The sequence below is a fragment of the Rhyacophila brunnea genome, unplaced genomic scaffold (assembly GCF_057557595.1).
Source record: "Rhyacophila brunnea isolate RB1 unplaced genomic scaffold, BYU_Rbru_1.0 scaffold_10, whole genome shotgun sequence".
NCBI lineage: Eukaryota > Metazoa > Arthropoda > Insecta > Trichoptera > Rhyacophilidae > Rhyacophila > Rhyacophila brunnea.
Genome location: NW_028232752.1, coordinates 27331012 through 27347643, shown reverse-complemented (window position 1 = coordinate 27347643; position 16632 = coordinate 27331012). Strand labels below are relative to the sequence as shown.

At 31.1% G+C, this 16632-nt stretch overlaps 1 protein-coding gene and 1 long non-coding RNA gene across 2 annotated transcripts in view; both read left to right on the top strand.

The window, feature by feature from the left end:
* Positions 1 to 16632, top strand: part of Gdap2 (ganglioside induced differentiation associated protein 2) — a 360077-nt gene that overhangs the window by 79170 nt on the left and 264275 nt on the right. The gene's annotated exons all lie outside the window — the stretch shown is intronic.
* LOC147079047 (uncharacterized) lies at positions 9915 to 11658 on the top strand. Its single transcript, XR_015071373.1, has 3 exons — positions 9915 to 9990; positions 10339 to 10544; positions 10969 to 11658. It is a non-coding gene; the product is annotated as an uncharacterized LOC147079047 (long non-coding RNA).

Here is a 16632-nt window from a genome sequence, read left to right as displayed (position 1 = left end):
CATATCTACGCCAGAAATACAAAACAGTATGTCATTAAATATTTAATTATTCAGTTTTCTTCGTGAGTCTTATTTATGCGGTTTGCCACTTTTGCTCGGAAACTTCACGGAAATGTATGCCTTGCGGAAAACTCGGATTATATTTTCCTTTCAGTTTTCAGTATCCTCGCAGATTTCGAGGCGTGCGGACGTCGCGTGTCGGTCTCTCGTGTTTTTAAACAAGTAACTCATTTAAATTATGACGAGAACGCACCAATTTGTCGCATGATTCCATTTTTATTGCTGTGCTATTATTTCTGTGACTTCTAAAAGCGAAGGGAAAATTACAAAAGACTTATTGCACACCAGGTCAGTCATAAATAATTAATAATACCTTCTTTAATGAGAACATATTTTAATATTTTATCGATAAAACGAGTTCTATTTGTACAAAATTCAGGTGAACTGGTCATAAAATAATGTTTGTTTTTTGTGGCTGACTGGGTCAAATAAATATATGATTCTAAATTGGGTATATACCCATATATAATAGTATTTAATATAACAATTTACTTGATTAACAGAAATCTGGGCTTTAATTATTATATAAAATAAAAATATTAAATTGTGCTTGTCTAATTGGGAACAATTAAAAAATGTTTAATCGTATGAAAAAATATTGTGAATACCTATATTATTTTATTTCTTTAATGCATTTATGGTTTAAAGTTATCTTATATTTTCAAACACAAAATTAATACAGTTATTACCATTAACTTCATACTTACGTAGCTTTATAATTTTGTAGAGAAAATCATAAATAGCTATCTCAAAAAAAGTAAAAATCAAGTTATCTAGTTGTAGTATTGAGGTGACGACGGGTTAAATTATTGATTTTATTAATTTAATTTCTTTATATTGGAACTTGCTTTCTCTATAGGTACTATTATACTATGTTGTCCTATATATATGTTGTCTTCGGTAATTGAGATTTTTGTTTATCTATTTCATGTTAACTTTTCATAATAATTATGTACCGAGTCTGTATTTTAATAGCTTATATTACACCGCAACGTCTAACAACTGTAATGCCTTTATACAGTTTTTTAAACAATTAAATAATTATTGATTTAAAGTTATCAAAGAATAGAACAATAGAATTAATTAAATATTGTTGAAAAATATAAAAACAAATTAAAAACTATGAAACCGTTGTTAACAATACGAACAGACACAAAAAAAAATTAAATATAATGGTGCAAAAAAATAGGTCAACCTCGCGATAGGCAGCATCATTTAAAATAATATCAGTCGTGATTTAGCAGTGGTTAATTTAACGTGCGGATAGATTCACAAGCGTATTTCAAACATATATGATAATATAGAAAATTAATAATAATTACCAAGCCATACGAAACTTTAGCTAATGTATATTATATCAATACCTTTATTTCGTCACGAATAACGTTTAATTCTATGAATTAAAGTCACATCTTTATATTTTTTAATAATTGTAGTTTACACTTAGTGAGTGATCTTTACGTTCATAAGGGTAGCGCTCATAGAGTAAACAAAGAAATGTTAGATAATCATGAAAATAAAATGTATTATTCACGGTTAAAATTGATCGTACGGCTAATTTGTTGCATACCTGTTATGGGTTACTATGAAAAAGTATAATAATTCCAAGGTAAATTTGTTAGAACATGAGTGCTGACAGTGACTGATAAAATGATATTATTATAATATTGTTTGATAATATTTATTCGTCCTCATAAAGGTATATTAAAATATATTATATTTATAACAGTGTAATATTATATTCTTCAATAATTTAAGAATTATGGGAAGGCAAAAGATGTAAGTAACATGTTTGAGTTATCAGTGGACTCTGTGAATTTTTGTGTGAATGATAATACATAGTTTATAAAATAATATTTCTCTTATATAGTTTGCACATAGATTTTGCTGATGCGAGATATAATGAAAGCAAAATAATCCTTTTTATTAGAATTTCCTGTTTCTATTTCAGTCCAAATTTGCGATATTGTGTATTTTAAAGTTGTTGAATATAGTATATATTCCCAGTATTCTGCATGTAAGAGCCTAGTATATAAAAAGTCAATAAAAATTAAAGGATTTGTTCTGTAAAAATTTGATCCAGCCAAAAGGCCACATTTAGATGACCCAGAATGCCGCAGGTTCCGTACCCCTGTATTCAACCACCGTACATATTATATCATAGCAACTACACAAGGTAACAGTCGTAATTTCTCAAAAAAAAAATATGAGTTAATTGGAAACTTCAATAGAAAGTTTTACCAAATGTATTTTATTATAATATAATGGTACGTACACATTTAATTATGTTATATTTTGGAAACGTTTTATAATAGCATGTGTATACTTATTTACAAATACGTTATGAAACATATGTTGCCATCATCATCATCATCATCATCATCATCAGGGGCACAACAACCCGGTGTGGGCCTTGGCCTCCTCCAACAGCTCCCTCCACCTGTCCCTATCCAGTGTGGCCGCTTTCCAATTCGGCACCGCCAGAATACGGCAGTCACTGGCAGCTCCATCCAACCAGCGAATCTTTGGCCTACCTCTTCTTCTATGCCCTATTGGATTACATCACTCTCTTTTGCCGGTTCACTGTCATTCATACGGTGCACATGACCTAGCCATCGCAGTCTCCCAATCTTAATTATTGATTGAACTGCGCTGCAATCTTCGTACAGCCCGTAGAGCTCAGCATTATATCTTCTCCTCCAATTGGTCCCGTCCCTGATCGGTCCATATATTATACGGCGGAGATTTTTTTTTCAAAAATGTTCAGGGCTTCATTTCGCAGAGTTAATGTCCAGGTTTCCGATGCATAGGTGTCATATATGTTGCCATATTCTCAAATTTATAACATGATATATATATATATAACGATAAAATAATTCTTTTCGAGTACATCCTTATATATTTTATGTGGTCATGAAATGTTATAATTGTATATGTTTGTAGAATGTGTAGATATATTGCAGCATAATGACACTTGTATGTATCCTTCAAATACTTCCCAAAACTACTTTTAATTTTTAATTTTCGAACATAAAAATATATCCTCGTTGGTTATGTTTTTATGGTTATAAATGACTGCTTTATTTTTGTTTGGTAATTTAGTTATTGGTGAAGTATTTTTTTTTTACTAAACAGATTATTTTAAATCAATGTCATGGAAATAGATGATGATAATTTGTATGCGTGTTTTCGTGATTTAAATATTTTTTTATTATATAATTAATTACATTTTTACAACAAAGCCAGTTTGGTATTATGAATAATGGATCGTTGTCGTCACCTTCAATATATTGCACGAATACCTTATAAAATGACCAATTTGTAATCTATTTTAAGTCACGATAATTGACATCGCACACGTTTCAATATTCCTTGAATAACTCTGGGCAGGTACTTATGATTTTTTTTATAAACAAGACAGAATACATTATATTTGTTACACGTAGGTGTGTTCAATAGTTAAATTGAGAACACTGAATTTAAATTACTAAAAAACAATTATATCAAACCATTTCTTTTGTGCAACGTTCACAAGATTTGAGAATGTAACATTGTATATAATATTGAATACCTATATGTATATAATTTCAAAACACATCAAATAGATTCCTACTAGAAAATTCTTTTTCGAAAAAAAATACGCCGCCCGACGGGATTTGGATCTGTAACCACTGTATTCGCGTATTCAAACACAAATACCGATAGTCAACAGTAACGTTGCTAGTTAAATTCATTATAATTAGGTAGAATACCCGTAGCTTAATTGATTAAAGCACAATGGCGCGAATGATGTGTCATTGCTTAACTTTAGCTTCCAATCATAATATTATAATACCTTCATAATTCGGAAACACAACATAAACAATCCCATTAGAAACTTGTAACAAATATGGTAGATATTTGACAGGACACGAACCTGTATTTATCGGATTCCAATCAATGTGCTTTACCGATTAAGCCTTCACACATCCTCATAACGATGAAATAATAAACAAAAAATAGTCAATAGCAACTGAAGCGCTTCTCAAAGTTCACTAAGATTTGCGACTGTCTTTTGTGGTCAGGTATGTTAGGATATTTACAAATTTGAGTGTTCACGTACTTGCATAGATATTATGCTAATAATTGAATAAATATTTTTTTTTATTTACAAGATTTAAGAATGTATGATTTTGGTTTCGCATGGTTTAATTGATTTTTAAAAACAACCAACACCATTTGTAAATTGTAGTCTTATTTCAATGAGATACAATATTTAAACGAATACTTATGACTGACGAAGTTTAGTGTGGACTATTTAGTGTGTATCTTAACAGCCTACCTACACCCTTCGCCACTGCAATGTGATATATGGTTATTAAATATTTTACATATTATTTTTTATATTAAGTGTTTATATCATCTCACTCTCACTGTCTTTAGTGTTAATTTTGTATGTACCTAATATAAACGTAGATACTTACTTGCTTTTCCCTCCACCACCCGCCACGTCTCCACACCCGTTATGCAGGCGTATACCGTGGCGTAACGAACGATGAGCCGAAAGTGTCCCAGGAGCAACTTCCCAAGACCTTGGTTGGCGTGCACTAGAGTGTGCGTGATCCCTACTTCCATATAATGTATTACGGTCAATTCTCGATGAGAAAAGACCTTCTCGCTCGCCGTATGATGCCGCAAACTTTTTAAAAGCTGAGAAATTTTCCCTCGTAGGTACCAAGTCGCAATGGCCGACCGGTCCAACTGAGGGTCGGACCGACTTGAGAAGCTCTTCCCTTTCAACCGGCATATGGGGACACTCCCAGAGGATGTGATCGGCATCCTGCAATTCGCCAGATAAGCAAGTCGGAGATTCTATTAGGCCAAGCTGACAGATCTTGGAGGCAAAACCACCGTGTCCGGTTAAGAACTGAGAAGTCCAATGGTCTGGAGTCAATCTGGTTATCTCCATGCGCCATTTTATATTAGGAAAAAACAAATGCGTTTGTCTGCCCTTGGAAGAAGTGGTCGATCGCCCTGCCACGCACGCAGCGCCGTGTCATACACCAGGTCGCGTACAATAAGTTTTCGAGCGCACCGGCTCATGGATCCAAGTAGATACTATAATTTTTGTATTTAGCGATAATTGTCGTGGGCCTAGAGTTATATATTTTAAATCGTAATACTAAACGTAATCATAAAACAATCACTCACAACGTACCTATTTAAAAAAATAAATGAGTAATACGTATCTGTTTGCTTTTGGAGATATACGTTTTCTTCTAGACAATGGAAAAACGAGCTGCTGGTGTAGCAGTGTGTATCTATAATCTATATTGTCGGGCATTTTTAAAAACAATATTTTTTACCTGTAAATATTAAGTAAGACCGAGTTCTTTTGTTCAAATTGCTCATTGTGATAATAACACGCAAGGTCTACCTGTAAGGTGAAAAATTATAAAAAAAATATCGTAAAATTCTTATAATAGGAAACCCTTTTTTAACGTAAAAAAAATAATATAAAGTATAATATCTCATTCAAAATGAATCGAAGTTCCATGAAAAGCTATCGATTCCTATAGAAATTTACAGCGTCCTCTCTATAAACAGATGGTTCTGATTTACATTGTTTGCATACTTCCAACATGTCCTCATTTCAAACAATAATGTTCCGACGAAATTTACGATAATAAGTCTTCTTATGAAATCGTTTCATATAGGTATATGTAGCTACTGTACCCGTCGCATATATATGTAAGTATGTAATAATATATTAAAGTCGTTCAGGTCGTTTGAGCAACGGCAAAGTTTTCATGACATTTTGATTGTTTTGACGTATGACATATAAACATGCTGGAACAATACTAACGTGATAGCATAATATGCCTACGAAGCCTCGTATTAAGTATATATAAATGACATAAATATAAACATAATATATTTTTTATATAATTGAACCGAGGCTTTAATGCGACCCTCTCTTCTGACTGAAATTCCGTTGTTCAGACCTTTTCTCCAATTCTGTTAAAAAAACTTCACTATTTTACCAAGCTGTTGCTCTTCCCTAACCTCAGGATTTATTTCAGTTCCTCGACATTTTCAAAGACATCTATCTAGAAATCATAGGTCTACTCTTCGACCGATATACATTTGTGGAATGTAATCCTGAATCAAGGTCGTATAATTCAGACCGTGGGACTAAATTTCGAATGCAATGTTTTTACCCTGTTCGCAATAAACAATCATATTTTTTTATAAATACTAAACTTACCATATTGCATTGGCATTCGAAGTATATATGTGCATTAACTAGCACTACCATCGAAGTTTACAGTTACGTGTCATGGCCTGACCATATTGGGCCTTGAACACGTCAATCAAAGAGCTGTGTATCGCTTATCCCTGACCTGATCTTAGCTTCAATATATGAATTATTCCTTTTATTGTGTTAACGTTCAATTATTTATGGTGGAAATGCATTGTATTATTGATTTAATTTAATAATTTAATTTAATAGTTTTTTAGTACTTATACCACTTTTAATAAATGTCCCTCTGAGGCGGACGAAACCGGTCCAGGTTTATATATTAAAATTAGAATAGGTACTAAAAATGTTGTGTTTTATAAAATTGAGTCAATAATTACGTATTCCATATAATATAATAAAGATTAGCACCGGATACGTCCGCTTACCGGAATATTCTCAACTGGTACAAGATACCTTTGTGAGTTTTAATATAGTTTTACTAGATTATGTACGAGATTACTAGGATTTACGTTATGCTTAGAGCGATATGCAACGTAAAATAGTTGATTTTCGTATAGTTTTTCAATTTAAGTACCTACTTATATTATGGGGAAAAATTATTGAAAAAAATATATTTGGCAACACTGTAATTAGTTTATTGTCGCAATTAGATACGTGAAGTTCGTTCACGTTATGGTCATTATATACGCAAACTTCTTTATTACCTAATTATACATAAAAAAAACTACACACCTTTACATTGATTTTAATAAACGACTGAAACCAACGACATAGAGAATAACCGTAACAATTCCTACCGGTCCATGAAAAAATATACTGAGTCCCGGCTATGTTAAGTTTGAGAAACTCTTCTACAGTGAACGCTTAGCGCAATTCAATATTTGTGTCAAGAGACATTTACCATAGTGACATTAGGGTGGGTAATGTTTTATATTCTGTTGATACATATTATTATATGACCGAGCCTAGTTGACAAAAGACCATCCCATTTTTTGAACAAAGCTATAAATTTTACTTCAGCACCAAACCGACCATTCCCAGTGGGGGTCGGACAGACTGAAAAAGCTTTTGTGAATAATTAATTTACCTTTATAAATGACGATAATTGTAATAAATACGAAATAAACACAATACTTTCCTACGAAGTATGTTGAAGAATTTAAAATTTCTCACCCGAGACACGTATGTGTGTTTAGGTTTACATACCGTTCAAATACCTAGGTGCCAAAGAGTTGTTAGGTACACCTGATTGATTGTATTTTCTATAAAAACTACCATTTTTCATGATTTTTTTTTGTTGGTTTACGGTGTTAAGTAAAGAAGGTATATGTGTCTAAAATGAACATTGATTTATATATATGATACGAAATGAATAATAATATATGTCCATTCTACCAAGAATTCGACAGGAAAAATACAAATTTCGGTTGTGGGCATATCGTTCAAAATATAATATAAACATAATTTATAGAATCAATATATTCCTGCTGCATTTTATAAAAAAATTATCAATATATTATAACCACCCAACTTGAATTTGAAAACATCTCATGCATATACACACTAGAAAAAATCATTTTGTAGAAAAAAATACGACACCCGACGGGACTTGATCCTGTGTCAGCTGGATTCGCGCCAGTATGTTTTTCCAATTAAACTACGGGCATCTTAGTTAATTACGACAATTTTAACTAGTAGTTGTTACATAAAATGCTTATCGAATTGCGTTGTAATGTTGGCTATCGGTTTTTGTAGGTATACTAAATTAAGATATGTAATAATTAATTCCTTAATTACTAACCGATGTCGCGGATTACTCCATTATTTAGTTTTTATAACGTACTTTGTACTTGCTAGTAATTTTAATAAACATACTGGCGCGAATCCAGCAGATACAGGTTCAAGTCCCGTCGGGTGTCGTATTTTTTCTACAAAATGATTTTTCCTAGTGTGTTTATGCGTTAGATGGTTTCAAATTATGTATATTCAGTATATAGAATGTTACCATCTGAAATATTGTGTCTTATTCGTGGAATAAAAGAAAGTTTAATAAAACCATTAAATAACAATTATAATTCATTATTCATTTTGTACCTACTAATAATAATTCTACATATTAATTTGTGTAAACAGATCGGCTTGTTTTTTGTAGAATTCTATTTTATAAAATGATAATATAAATTTTATTAAATTCTTCACGGTATTTTAGGTCGATAGCTACTTCGGTTGTAATAACATTATTAAGACTAGATAAATAAACGATTTTTCTACGTATACATAAAATACGACGAAATGATCTCTCTCTCTCTCACCCTGGGACTATACAAGAATAATACTTGGAAACCTATTAAAATAATTAATTTACTTTCCTGCATGGCATTATAATATTATGTTGTTTCTGTAAATCTGAGCCCCATGCCCCAAGGCACCATTATAAATTTAACACGCATTCGGTACATAATAATTAACAAATTGGGTCCACTTGACAACAATATTTGTTTGAATATCATTAATAATATTAAAATCGAAATACCTATCGACGTACAAAACTTCCTGTAGAATTATAAAATAAAGTATTATATTATAAGTTTTTACTTAATATTTTGTTTGTATTTTATGACAGGTTTAATTTTATCGCAGGTGAAATTTAACCACCACACTAAACTGCAAAAATTATATCATGAAGTGTCATGGCCGCCGTCGTGGCGCTGCGATATATTGAAAGTATTGCCAGTATTAGGAGACTTTTCCCTCCTACTTTGGTTCAGATTGTGAATATCGAATACAATACCAGACGATAATATTTTACCAATCTGTTAGGATATTTTTAAGTATAGTGTAACACTGAAACGTCAAGGAATATCTACTTGTCATTGCATCGATTCTAGTATCATCGACTTTATTTATAGGCCCAGTGAGCTCATTTTGTTTTTTTTCTTCGCAGTAGGTTATAACACGACTAGGATTATAAGCTACCATTTTTCAACACTTTTTGCATTATTAACACATTTAAACATTTTACACGAACTTGCAGCACGCACGAATAACGAACGTCAAATGATTGCAAGGCGAGGGGAATGAAGAGGAAAGGGCTAGGGAGGATTGTAGTTCTCGAAACGGCCACGCTTCACATTATACTTGCTTAAGAATTACTTGCATTACTTGCATTACTTAAGGGCACACATGCTTACCTAGAGTTTCTGTTTTTTCATTTAAAGTTGAACTATGACATTGAATACTAGGTATGATTTTTAAAGTGAAAGTGATATTATGTTACATCTCTTTTACGCATGCTAATATGATTAAAAAGTTTTTCTTTCTCTTTCTGTCACATTCGAATTTGATTACCAAAGTTTAAACATTTACTATGCGTATTAGCTGACGTGCTTCGTCGTTTACAAATTATAACATGAATTTAAAAAATATATGTATTTATAATATTAAATATATTTTATAATGTACACAGATTTTTTTAACAACTATATTATATATACTTTTATTTATTTGTCGCATATTCAAAATGTTCTTGCTATATTAAAATCTTTTTTTTAGCCGGCCAAGTAAATCCGTATTTTTGGCCATAGACTAATAGAAAAAACTCTCTGCTGTCAGATTATGTTGATAGCAAATTGCAAGATACCTAACGAAGGAATTGTGTTTTATATCAGGAATAAGAAACACTATCTGTAAGTACAATATTATGTTATTTATTACTGTAGTAGTATTCTGTGTGTTTTGCATATATTATTCAAGTGTTAATTTATTGTTTTCTTAGTCTAAATTAGTTGCGTGGTTAGTTTAGAGGTTATTGCGAGAATGCCTGTGATTTCATATTTATTTGTTTGATATAATCTAAGGCGTTCTAGTTGTTATTAAACATGTTACCTACCTGATTACTTTATTTTAGTTAATCAATCTTTTTTGATGCTTTGTATTATCACTAATCCGTTTTAATTACCATTCTTCAAACAGTCGCACACTATAAAAGATTAAAAATCACACTATTAACAGTTCATATGTTATGTTTTTTGCAGATGGAGAAAATGTCTACCGAGATCTTTGCTTGTCGACGGTTTCATATGAATAAGATGGAATGAAATAAATCTTTTAATTAATAATGAAATAAATCCGACTTTCGGCGTACGATCCGAACATGGCGTGATTCATATAATATTATTTATGACGTAGACCATCAAGCATATATACCCATTTTATAGATTTAATAGTACAATTACAAAAGGTAAATATAAAGTGACTAATGTTTGTAACCTATAGCTATGTCTATCTCGCATACATATTTAAAAAATAAAACAATTTTATAATTACATTTTTGCACTAAATTTATTATCGATAATGATATAAAAGTTGCTAAATTGATTCATAATATTCTAAAATATAATATAATTTTGCATATCAGTTACTTGTATCATATCAGGTATGTCATTTGGTAGAGCTTACTCTCCAAGTCTTTTCTTTTTCATCCTCAATATCACTTTGATATTAGAAACATTGTCTTTCTAACACCATTTCAAAGACTTTAAGTTTTCTAGATGCTGTATATTAATTCTTCTCTTCGGCTATATCTGCATCTTAGTTGCAGCATATGGATACAATGCGGCGCCTCCAAGAATCTCTGTCACTCTAGTTTTTTTGCATCGTTCCAGGTCATACTAGCAGCCCGTAACTCCGCCAGATATGCTATATAGATAGTATTTAGCGGCCATCCAGGACGCCGGAATCCGGTTGGCTTGAAGAACAGGCAAACCAGATTGGGATTCTCTTCAGGCACTCGCAGCACGTGGCCGGGCCAGGTACAAAGTTGCGTATTCACTCTCAACGTGATGCGAGGCTATTTGGTGCGTTCTTTTATCTCCCGTTACTTCTAAAATTACCGCACACCCAGTATCCGTCGTAAACATCTGTTCTCGAAGCTCAGTATACGGTTGCTCGGAGCCTTTGTAAGGTGCCATGACATAAAAACTAGTAAGATATTTAAAATAGCTGCTAGAATGAATACATTGTTGAAAGGAAATGAAAACTGATAATATGATATATCAATTAATTTGTCCATCTGAAGTTGTAGATATCAGTTAATAATTATGTGTTATACCAGTAATTAAATGCTGACTTCAAATGAAAATTGACTATTAAATATTGAAATAATATATTACCAGTTTTGATTTTTTTAAGTACTATACTATATCCATGGTTCATATTACAATGTCATAGTAAAACTTAGAAGAATAAAATATGTCGTAAGACGAAATCAATCTTGGGGTTTTAATATAAGTTAAATAAATAGTACACAGCTAATTTGTTATTACTTTGAATACATGCCATGTCTTTACATCAATAAAAAACAGAAAAACAATTTAATAATGTATAAATATTTATATAAGACTTAACAACGTCTAGTTAGACATCTAGTTAGACACGATGACCTCCATTTAATTTCCTCTTATTTTAAAATTCACCAAGATATATCCTAATAAGTAGGTAAGTATATTACATTTGTACATATAATAAGTAAATCAAGTACTTAACATAAATAATTATACTGTAAAATTAAATTACAATTGAAGCAGTATATATGGACCCCACAGAGTAATTAACAATATAATAATTTATATAATTATATCGGGTATATACTATATTGACACATTTTAATGAAGTCTATTTTTCTTGGTACCTACGTTCAATGATAAATGTTGTTTTATATTGTAACATAAACAATGGTAATATGCATTGATCTTTCTGATTTTTAAACTGTGATATCTATTTTATATATCTATTGATTTCTATGTGTATTATTGATACATTATTTATTTCAAATACAATAATTTCAAAACTAACAGTAAATAATATATAGAAAGCGTCATGTTGTTTAGTTGGAACATCTACTAGGAAATTCCATCCAATCCAAATTCAATTTTTACCAGGTGGGTACTTGTAGGTCAGTTATTTTTGGAATAAAATGAATCCCTTAAAAAATATGAAATAAGAATAGAATGATAAATATTTGTGAAAATTTACCAAATCAACATGTTTAACGTGAATATTTTCACACTAAAATGATAAATATTGTTAAGAAAATATACACAAACAGTTCATTCAGAAGTTATGACGTTTAAAAGATCCCGCGAGTTAACTCGTGCGTGGCACTGATCATGAGGTGATATCAGTTATAATCATTTATGAGGAATGGTTATAAGCCATTGGCACAACCAATTTGGTTTTTGACCTTGAGAACAAAATGTACTTTTTACACGGAACCAAAACTCACGGCTGCAGAGACGAATGCTTATACAAAATATGGCGCAGTGGAATCGCCAGCAAGATCAGGTATCATTATTTAGATGTAAGTATACATATTATTTTGAATTTCATAAAATTACACTCGTTCTGGGTGTCTCGTAACAGTAAACTATATTAGTAAATTAGATATATCTTGATGAACTATAAAATAGTGATGTAATATAGACTTGTTGAAAATATATTAAGCATAATAAAATTTAAAATAAAAATTTAGAAATTCAGCCTTTCTGGTTCTCTAATATTCATAGATCTACTGGTTCTGGGATCTACTATTTCTGGCAGTAGACAATTCATATAAAAGTGATATATCTTTTTTTCAATCTTTTCAATCCAAAATGTCTCGTCTTTTTTGATTAATTCTATTTTAACAGGAAAATTATGTCCCGTCCAAACTCCAAATAAACAGACATCTTTCTTAGTAATATGAAGCTGCCCCTGAATCTGGAAGTACCAATCGTGATTTTTATCTATTACCATATTCCTGTCTTTATCTACTTTCCAAAATTTAATTTTTTTCTGTACAATAGCTTCATCTGCACTTATTCCAGCAGCTGAGAAAGGACATTTTATTTCAATAATTGTATCATCATCGCTGATGCCATCTGGCGTTGCACCGATAAAATCATACACATCATCGATAAACAATCCACATCTCTCAATCTTAATCCGTTCTTGTACACTAAGCTGTTGTAAAGCTATTGATTCATTTTCTTTACCATATTTTACCGCTTTCACGTTGGCTAATGATTGGCTATATAATAAACGTTTTACCAAAGGCCCAAATTTTGTATTTTCTCGCCGCTTACACACCTTACCAAAAACAGAGGCAGTAAGAAGGTTTCGTCGCCTTTCTAGCCATTCTGCACATTCAGATTGTAATACGGTGCGTCTTTCTATATCCCTCCTCTCATAGTTTGTCAGTTTGAGTTTTTTCAAAAAAGTTTCTTTTAACAATTGATATTGATTTTTGTCCATATCAGGTTTTTGGCAACTCTCTCCATAATCTGGATTAGATAAAGGAACAGTATGTATTGGTTTTCGCCAAGATTTTCCTATTTTTTTTTTATTTATTTTCAACCTTCTTGATTCTAAGCGATTTATGAAGGCTTTTGGGCTATTTTTATAAACTTGTTTTTGAATTGTGCAATGTAACTTATTTGTATTAAATGCGATTACCGCCGCTGCACATCGTCCCATGTACGATTGTCTTTGAGAGTAGTTAATTCTCTTGCCGCCTACAAATTTTGCAATCATGTTATTAAAAGATTCTGAAATATTAGTAGAAAAATTATAAATTAAACTTTTTGAATTTAGCACCAAACGAGAATTATATATCATTAATTGAGAAAATAGACTGCATTCTTTTAATGCTGGTACATAATTTACATCAAGCATGTCCTCTGTATTTGGTTCATTTGTACAAAAATATGGTAGACAAGAAGTATGGTCTCCAAAAACATGGTGCGGTCCATTAAATAAATCTTTTTTCAGAGCGATAACCTTTTCTTCGAAAGTACTATCTTGTAGTTTTCTATACTTGATTGCACCTATGACGGCTTTCCGCAGACGTCTTTTTCTTGACGCAATGATTTTTCTTACATTCAAGGGATATCTTGTGTCTTTGGTTAATGCCTCTATTTTGCCACAATAATTTCTAATTAAATGGTTTTTACATTCAACTTTCTCGACAGTTACATTCGGATAAGGGTGACAATCAAGAATTTTTTTGTATGTGCTGGAATCTCCATCAGCAATCAATTTTGAATAAATCAATCCATGTGTATTAATAGATTCTTTAAAGCCTTCTAATATTGCTGTAGATTCCATTCCACCTGACGGACCGGTATAATTTAAAAAGCATTTATGTTGTTGAGCAGGGATATTTTTATTTTTAGCTTTGGCGCACAAATCGCAATATTTATTTTTCACTGACATGTACAAAATCTTTCCGGTTCTTTGACCAATGATCGTGGCAGCGCCAGATGCTGCGGAATAATTGCATCTGTATGAACGTTTCGACCAACAGCCGTCTGCAACAACTGATATCATGGGAATACCAGAAGAATCGACGTCACCATTTTCGATTGCAAGTTGTCGCTCTTCTTTCGCAGCGTTTTCCATACTCTTATTTTTGGTTTCTTCAAACCACTCGTACACCTTCTGTTGACTCTTTCTGTATGTTCTTGCTGTAATCGATGGTACGTCAATTGCTGAACACATTTCTTCCAGATTTGAAAATCCACTGCCGATACTGATTATACTGGATACAAATGCGTCACACAGATTCATTTTGTTTTTGTTCATTTCAGTGGTATATAATTTTAATTTTTTACCACAAAGTTTACATTGAATAAAAAATGTACTACTAAAGTTATCCCGATTTTCCCCAAAAATTTCTAAATGTGATAAATTACAATTAAATGGAGAATCATGGTGGCTAATTAATTGAAGTTGTTGGAAAAAATATGAAAAGTCTATAATTCTACGGCCTTCTACACGGAATTTAGGGCTTGAATCTTCAATTTCATTTTCTATAATAAATTCTTCGTGTTCGTGTTCAAATGTGGGATGAAATTCTGGTTCAGGTAGTATGCTTTGAGGATTTCCATGCTCAGGCATAGTCTTCGGCAATATATCAATACTATAATACATTCAAAAATATTAGTTTAGTAGATAGTTAACAGAAAACAAAATGTATAGCTGCTATTAATTATTGTACCAGATTATAATTTTTGTCACAGACACACTAATTTCGAATAAGACATGGCACAAACATAATATAAAAATAATATAAGTACAAATGATCATTATACTTAATTGTGTGTATTAATAAGTAATACGCAAAACTTCCTTTTGCAAGATAAATAAATATTGTGAACCAAAATTTTCTGTGAAATGTGGTTTTTTCAACTATGTATAATTATGTCAAATTATAAAATAATAATTTCAAACCTTTGTGTTTTTAATGTATTAATATTTCCATCTTTTCTCCTACGTCTTTTTTTGGAACTTCCAGCCATCGGATAGTGAGTTCGTGGCATTTTTTGTAAGTACAATCGATATAAATAATTGTGATAATATTGTTAGGTACCTATGTCAAAAACCGAGGATGAAAATTTCGCATTCCCGCTGAAATAAATGACGTTCATAGTATTGCCAGGCTAAACTTTCGAAATTAAAGTTAGTTTTTAAAAAAAAAATTACATTGGAAAATATTATGTAAGTACAGGCATCCATTATTATGTTATTTGATGAAAGTATTCTTTAAAATCATCTGTATTATTATAATCTCGCAAATTCATAATTTAGTAAAAGTTAAATTTTCTGTAATATAAACATCAGTAGGTACCTAACCTATGTTGATTCATAATTTTGGCTAAGTAAAAAATATAGATATTTTTACTTCGCGATGTGTTTGGGGTGTTCTAAATTATGTAAGTATGTTTAATAACAAATGTGAAATTCGTAAAACCTCATGTGTATTATTTATTAAATAAAAATAGTAAAACTAATAGTAGATACAAATGGTGAAAAACTTCATTCTCTTATTTACTAAAATATCAATTCAATAATATTTTAGTAGATATGGCAATACTGGACGACCCGATATATGTCACTGAAATAAAATAAAATCTATCACAATTTATAAAATACATACCTACTACAATCATAATTATTTTGAATGTAGAGGGAGATAGTTATAGAAAGGGACAGAAAACTGATTGCTATGTTGCAATATTAGGCAAAATAGATTGCAACAGTGTTAAAAATTATAATGTATGATTTAGTATGACATAACGTAGAATTGACGCAAATACAAATTTCTTCAGATTTTTTTTTGTTTTGTCCTCAAATGTCAAAATATGTTTTCCTTTTGAATAATATGTTCGAATTTGTGTTTGTTTCGCCTATTTTTGTGTTCAATTTGTAGCATTCACTTTTATAAACATATTTTTGTACAATACTTGTGTGTTGGCGTATTTTTTTGGTCATATAAAGTTAAAATAATACCA